Source organism: Mustela nigripes, chromosome 3, assembly GCF_022355385.1.
Source record: "Mustela nigripes isolate SB6536 chromosome 3, MUSNIG.SB6536, whole genome shotgun sequence".
NCBI lineage: Eukaryota > Metazoa > Chordata > Mammalia > Carnivora > Mustelidae > Mustela > Mustela nigripes.
Window position 1 is genome coordinate 173885056 of NC_081559.1, and position 8085 is coordinate 173893140.

The window sequence follows — 8085 nt, forward strand, 5'->3', positions numbered from 1 at the left end:
CTGTTAGGGAAAGTCTTTATCTCTCCTACGTTTTTGAACTGTTCAGCTATGTATAGTATTTTTGTTTGGTAGTTTTTTTTTTCCTCCATACTTTAAACTTACCTTCCAACTCCCCTCTGGCCTGCAAGTTTTCTGCTAAGAAATCTTCAGATAATCTTATGAGGGATCCCTTGCATGTGACAAATTTTACAATTTTCAAAATTCACTTTGTTTTTGATTTGTGTCAACTACCTTGAAATTTGTCTTCATATAGACCTATTTAGATTTATCCTATTTGATATCCTTTCTCCCTCAAGAATCTGAATGTTCACGTCCTTTCCCAGATTTGGGAAGTTGAGTTGTTATTTCTTCATGAATTTGCATGTCATCCTTGCGCAGGGACCATGCTAATCTCTGTAGTATTCCAATTTTAGTATAGGAGCTACCAAAGTGAGCACTGGATCATCATTTCTTTAAATAAATTTTCTGGTAACAGTGGTATCCACAGTGGTAATAAACAGATCGATTCTTGTGAAATGCATAGTTAATTTTGTTACCCTTCTACTTAAAGTTCCATACTCTTTAATTTTTTTTTAAATTTATTTGACAGAGATCGCAAGTAGGCAGAGGCAGGCAGAGAGAGAGGAAGGAAAGCAGGCTCCCTGCTGAGCAGAGAGCCCGACGTGGAGCTCAACCCCAGGACCCTGGGACCATGACCTGAGCTGAAAGCAGAGGCTTTAACCCACTGAGCCACCCAGGCGCCCCAAATTCCATACTCTTTAGAATGACCTTTGACTTTTCAAGATCTGAATACAGCCTACCTTTCCAACCACATCTCTCCCCAACACCTGTTTTTCCATCCTTTGATACACAAATACTGGTCATCTTGGAGATGATTTTTTTTTTTTTAAATCTCAAAACCTAGTATTCTCAGTTTCCTCAACAAATGCTTACAATGGCTTTTCTCAAGTAACTAACTGACACAATAGCAAATGCCTTCTTCTGAATGAATTATTTATGTGCTGACACCAGCATTTCACTCTACCAATTATCACAATGCATTTATACATACACCTAACAATACTGTCTAATAAAATCAACTATTACCCTAGCTAATGCGTAGATATCACTCCTATCCGCTGGAGTGTCAGTATCTAACAGAGTATCAAAAATATCAACGTACTCGCATTCTTAGTTTTTTCTGTGATTGGAATTCACAAAATGTTTTTTACAACATAAGCACAATTAAAAGACAATAAAGATTGAGAATTTTGTAATTCTTAATTGTAAGAGATGATTATCATTTTCTTAGCATGACAGGTGTTTTTGACAGTATCAAATCATCTCTAGGCACAGAGTTAGTTAACAGTTATGTGATTTATGAATAAATAATTAAAGGGATGGTCATTAAACAGTCCTTGGGACCTGAGCTGTCCATTTTGTAGTTCTCTATTACTTTTGTAGTCTATCCTTGTTGGTAACAAGAAACAACACAACTGAAAGAAGCCACTGTCCTTCCAAAATTTTATAGCTACAGATGCAATTCACTGGTACATTAAGGACCTCTTCATATCAAGCATTCAATTAATATACCTGAGGTCCTCCAGTCTTAGAGACACATATTCCTCAGAGACTCTGTTACTCCAGGAAATAGCACTTAAACAGAATTTCCTAAAGGCTACCTACTTGTCAGCAATTTTCATCCTCCTATTATCTTGTTATTTTGCAGGAAAAAACCTACCATTTATTTACAAAGTGGAAATTTTAAAGGTAATGACCATAAAAGCATCTTTAAAAAATTTTAAAAAGATATTCTGATGGCCATCATCAAAATCAGCATCTCTATTAAATTGCTAATATCACATCACAGACCTCTAGCAAGCCTGATTTACTTTAGCCATGTACAAATAAAGATGGAATAAGCAAAAATGTGTCTTATGAACTAGGGCCTTTGAATGCATTAATTTGCAACATACCGATTTAACATTAGCCTCATACTAGACTCTTTATGAAGGAGAAAACAGGACCAAAAGGTAATTCTGTGAACCCACACATGGCATTTTTTTTAAATCATAGAGCAATGGGAGATGTCTCAAAGAAGAAACCAGAAAAATAAAAGCATAGGCAAATTGCATCACCACCATATAAGTCATCCACCTTCCAGTGTTTTTATGTCTGCTTTATTACCAGACTTACTCAGATAGCAGAACCACTGGATGGAAGCCACGTCTGTCACTGTGTTGTGGATATTTTTTCACACATTATAAGTACTTAGGAAACATTTTCTAGTAGTAATGGTTCAAGAAAACAAAGCACAAATTATACTTCTTTTGCACTACACATCTTTTTACTAGTTCTAAATTATTATTTTAGAACCTCTACTTCTACTTTAGGGCATATTCCTAGGCAAGAAACAATTTTACACCATTCTGAAATACACTCTGTGCCCACTGCTTAGGTGCAATTGGATATCACATGAGTTTTTACATTAACTCCTCTTAATACTTTCTCAAAGTTTAATATATGTCTATTCTGAGTATGGTCTTATTTCTTTAGTCTTTTCAGGTCCTGCCTGAGTTTTATATTTTATATCAAAAATCATTTCCATTTAACATATGATATACTCCTAAACTTGTAAATAATGCAATTTTATAAACTTCTTTAAAGAAAATCACATTTCATTGCTTGACTGACAAAGCTTTATAGAAATTGTTGCTTAGAAGTCTGTAGTCACTTTTAACAGAAGCTTGAAACTGATATGTTGGTTTGGCCTATTCATATGGTTCACAAAACTTAAGTTCCTACAAAGTATCCTGACATCTCTAAGTCAGTCTGGGCCCCTTACATTTTTCATTAATTAATTGTAATTTTTAAACAAAGGCATTATTATATTAATTAGCTTTTTTTAAATTTTTTTCTCTTTTTTAAAAGATTTTTTTTAATTTATTTTTTATTTATTTTCAGCATAACAGCATTCATTATTTTTTCACCACACCCAGTGCTCCATGCAATCCGTGCCCTCTATAATACATATACCAGGTGGTGGGTATATTAATTAGCTTTGATGAAAAGAATAAAAATATGGAGTTACTCAAAAACTATTTCAATTTTTATTTTTTATTTTTTAAACTATTTTAATTTTTAAACAGTATGCTTAGGTTTCTAAATATTTTACTTCCCCATCAGAAAAACATCCAGACTCTCATCCAGTGAGTGGAAAGGAAGACCCCATGAAGGGGAGCGGTATTTAACATGATTTCTGAACGTTATGTAGAATAAACATGAAATTGATGTTGGAAACAAGTATAAGTGTAGAGATGGAGGGCTGATGTACACAAAGTGGTAGATATCCCAATAGGAGTAAATCTTTCAAGGAAAAACAGCACAGGAAATAGAGGAGAGGAGGGAAGGGAAAAGACGGGAAGGGAAGGGGAAGCAACGCGAAGCAGAAGGGAAGGGAAGGGAAAAAGAGAGAAAAGACAGTACAGGATGCAAAGGCGGGTGTCGGGATCAGAAAGGTAGCTTTAAGTCAAAACTTGGTAGTAGTTAATAAATTATGGAGCGAGACAAGCAGGATTATCATAAATACTTGGGCTCAGATTGCCTTTGAATGGGCAGACAGAGACCACGCACTCCCCCCATCCCCATGCACCTGAGCTCAGCTTTCCTTAGGCCTGGTCTCTTACATGCATCAAAGGTGTTCTCCCACATGCACTACCAAGAGGTAGCTCAGAGATGGAAAGTTACCCACACCTATAACACAAACCTATGTAGTATCCAAAATACCCTGCCCTCAAAGAATCTCTCTGGAGGATGATGAGACATCCGTGGGCTATGATCTTCTCTTACTTATCCTTGATATAGGTTTCCCTATGAAAGCCCATTCTTTATACTCACACCCCCAGAATATTACAGAATTCTCCCTAACTCACATCTCTATGGAATTTGGATATTTTTTTATCACCATAAATCACTGTTAATTTCTGAGCAGTGCAATTTCATTATAGAAGTACTCACTTTCCTGAAAGCAGTGTATATGAGAAAGAGGCAGCTAGAATGAAGGAGGTAGGTCAGATTATAAGATCTTAGAAGCCCTAAACTTGGAAAATATTTTGGTATTACTGCACTTGACTATGGGTCATAATAAAATCAATGCTTAACTATGAAGAATGAAATGGGTAGCAAAAAAACCATCAATATGTTTCTAGGTTTCCTGGCAGAAAAACCCTGAAAAGGTTCATCAAGACTGAATTATCTTCATCTTTATGACATGCCTGTTTTGCAGTGCTCTAACCTTAGAGCACTGCCCGTGGGCAATCCATCCTTGGTTTGAGACTGGTGCTTTCTAGATGAAAAGTGATAGGGATATTCAACATGACAGTGGCAAAGAGCATGAGATAGAGGAGAGAACTAAAGGATGTAGGAGTAAAATTGATCTTAGAAGGGAATTAATTGGAAAAGCAGATGGCCAAGGAAGAGAATTAATCATGATTCTGTTCTGAAAGTGGGTGACCAGGAATCAGTAAAAGTACTATGAGGGCATTTCCAGAGAAGCAATGAATATGAGGAGAAAGAAAAAGCAGAGGAGGAGAAAGGGGTGTAGAAACGGACAGAAAAGAATAACAATAATATTATTACTGCAGTTAACATTTATTGAGCACTTACAAAGTGCCAAGAACACTTCTAAGTAGTTTATTTGCATTTCCTCAAATGTCCCTGCATGTGATTATTCCAGAAGGACAAGACTGCTATACATGAACATATTTATGGCTGAACATATGTTCTTTGCATCTCATTTGTACATATATGGAATTTTCACAGAAATGTGTGGCTGTATTTCTCTCCTATACATAGTGATGTTTGAGTTCTTTGGGGGCCTGAGTCAATTGCTTTGGCCACATGAAATATAACTCTTACCCATGAGAACTTTTTATTACATAAGTTAAAACGGAAGATTCTGTAAAGCACTGGTATAACCAGCAGCAATCTGTCCTCAATTTCCTGCTTCAAAGGGGTGAACATTGGGTAGTATCTGTGTAAAATAATTGGGTTCATCTGTGCTTTTGGAGTTGGACCTCCTGGGCCACTGTATGTGGCCTTTCATAATTTTATCTGACCTAAATACAACTGAGTCATTGTTAAGAACTTCCAGTGGTTTCTGATTATTTCCTGGTGCTTTGTTTTGTTTTTGCTTTTGTTTTTTTAACTAAGCAATTGCCTTTTTGGCTTCCCTACCTATGTGTGAAAACATCAGACAACGAACATAACCAAAACAAACTCAGTATCTTCCGCCCACTTGCAGACACTCTTCTGTGCTTACCCAACAGAGAAGCCCCTTCTCTCTTTTGCTTCTTCCACTACAGAAAGCAGAAATCCTAAAAATAGCCATGTCTCATTTAACATCAGCAATTCATTTCTGAAAACTCTGACATTCTCAGCAAGAAATGCCGAACAGGAGTTTATTTCCCATTATTTTAAATGGGAAAGTTAAGATACAATACACATGAACACTAAACCCCTAATCAATTTTGTAAAACACATGTACATAAAATGCCCATCCATGTATAACTAAAACATGAATGTATTATAATGTTAAATATTACTTATTATTCTCTAAAAAATAACATGTTATTAGGAACATGTACAGAAACATGAATTTATAATACAGCATAACAGGATATACCACAATAAGTAAATTAGTTGAAAAAATGCAACAAAATTTTCAGTAAAAAGCAATGCAACTTCTGATGATAACTTATTATTCGTTAAGTCCAGTGGAGACTATAAAAAGTTGAGAAGGAAGGAAGAAGAGGAAAGCTGAAAAGTCACTACTTTAGTTGTGGCAGATGATGGTGCTAACAAATGAAGAGAAAAGCAGCAATTTCAGATGTTCCATTCATTTGTTTCCCTATAACAAACTTAGTGGCTTAAAACACTAATTCATAATTCTCCTAACTCTGCCCAACATCCACCTAACTAGTCTGAACTAATTCAGTCTGCAAATTTTAAAGTGTTTTTCCTCCAGCTTGTGCTGTGCAAAATTAAGAAAGAGAGCTACCTTGACCACACTCCTTGCTTAGTCTGATAGGGTCTCTTACGACAAGCAGTGGCACCACCTCTGATATTCCCAAGGCCAGTGCCTTGCTGATCGGGAATGACCCACACCGGCTGACATTCATGAGCTCTTGCAGCAGAAACTCAGTCATCTCTTGGAAGGTTCTCCACCAGGACACAGGCCGATCTCACAACTGGCAAACTCTCACCCTCTCCTCATCATCAGGAAAAACTCTCCAAACTTCTCTTTGATACGACTCTGTGCACCTCCCCCCAAGTTGACAGCGCCATTCTCTTCCTTTCAACCGACAGAATACCATAACCCCATCTCTACATGCCTTGCAAAACACAGTACAGGTTCCTCCTTCCTATAGCCGGCAGTGGAATGACCAGGAGGCGCCTTTCTTTGGTTTGGTTCCTTTCTAATCATCCTGTACCATTTAATCTATTGTTTATTGTTAGGGTCCATAATCAAAGCAGGGAGACTGATACAAAGCAAAGGTCAAGCAAAGCTTTATTTCGCGCCAAGCATCGAGAATCAATGGGGTTGCAAAGAGGCGACCCCTCCCAGCCTCACATAAATATTATAAATGTACATAAATGTACTTTTATAGAGGTAGTTTAGCTGGGCTATACACAGGTGGCCAATGAGATTGCAATACACAGAGAAAACTGCACAGTCATGCTAGGTCTGCCACACACAGAAAAAACAGCTAGGTAACACACCGGTGGCCAACTGAATTTCAATTTACCCTAGTAGATATATGCGCGCCCCACTGATTGGATGTCTTCACCTGTCCTGACCTGCCCTTGTATCTAGGCTTTGCAAGTAAGTTCCTCCTGGAGAGGCAGGGTCAATCTAAGTTTACTGCATAAACACAAAATGACTCCCTCTGGCCAGCCAGGCCCTTACATTTATAATATGGACAAACATAATTTTAACTCTCAATAATACCACTGCCTCTTAGTTCCAGCCACTGTAGCTTGCTTCCTGATCCACATAACGCACTGTCTGGCACATGATGGGTCTGTGCACCTCTCTCTAGTCCTTAATACCTCTTCCCTGCTAGGGACCCCTTTTATCTACTTTATGTCCACTCATTTTAGGATCTAGCAGGTGTCTGGCACATAACAATGTCTAATTAACTTAGACAACATTTTCTTAGGAAAACTGCCTGCTCTTCCAACTCCCAGGCTGTATTAAGTCACTTTGTTAAACACTGTAAACTTTACTCTCACTGTATCTTTTCTTCATAGCACTTAAAGTATTTAGTGATTATACTTTTGTTTGGATGATTCTTGTTTTAATATCTTTCCTGTTAATCTATAAATGCCATGAGAGTGAGGAACCACATCTGCTAGCTTTCCCTTGGTTTTTCAGGATCTAGCAGGTGTCTGGCACATAACAATGTCTAATTAATAATAATGAGCTAGTGTTAAGCATGAACCAAGGTGGCTCACAGGACATTCCCTGAGATGGTAAAGTCCGACCCCTCTTTTTTGTGTTCCACATTTTTCTCCTCTGGTCTGAGACCTTCACTTCTTACTTCCAGGTCCGTAATACCATGACCTGGGTCTTTGCTTACATAAACGTTCAATGTAGGAATTTTGAAAACCAAACCTTTACTTGTTAATCCCTCAAATACCTATGCTACATATTGTTGCATTGTTCTAAATTGAGCATTTTGTGTCTAACATCTCTTTTCTGGCCTGTGTGTAGGAAAAAAGTGTCTTCTGCTCCAGCGATGTGGTCTCTCTAAGTGTGGAAGAGGTTCTAAAGGCCCTCTGGTGGGAAGAGTTCTTTTCTGCTGAGAGACGAAGGAAAACAGATTCTCCATTTGGGCAGCAACCATGACCCTTACTGCATAGCATCATTAAAGCCTCCCAAGGCAACAGTAGCTGGGAGACTTTCTGTTTAATCACTTCATACCCAATAAAGTGTACATTACACAATATTTTCATAATGCCATGGTAACCTAATGAGTCATCTCCCATTATAGGAAAGGATACTTGTGTCCGTGATCAGGGCACAGTGTCATCAAAGCCGGGATG

The 8085-nt window shown here is 37.7% G+C and overlaps 1 non-coding gene across 1 annotated transcript; it reads right to left on the bottom strand.

The window, feature by feature from the left end:
- Positions 1–333: 333 nt before the first annotated feature.
- Positions 334–437, bottom strand: LOC132014738 (U6 spliceosomal RNA). The gene has a single exon (XR_009403388.1). It is a non-coding gene; the product is annotated as a U6 spliceosomal RNA (small nuclear RNA).
- Positions 438–8085: the final 7648 nt, after the last annotated feature.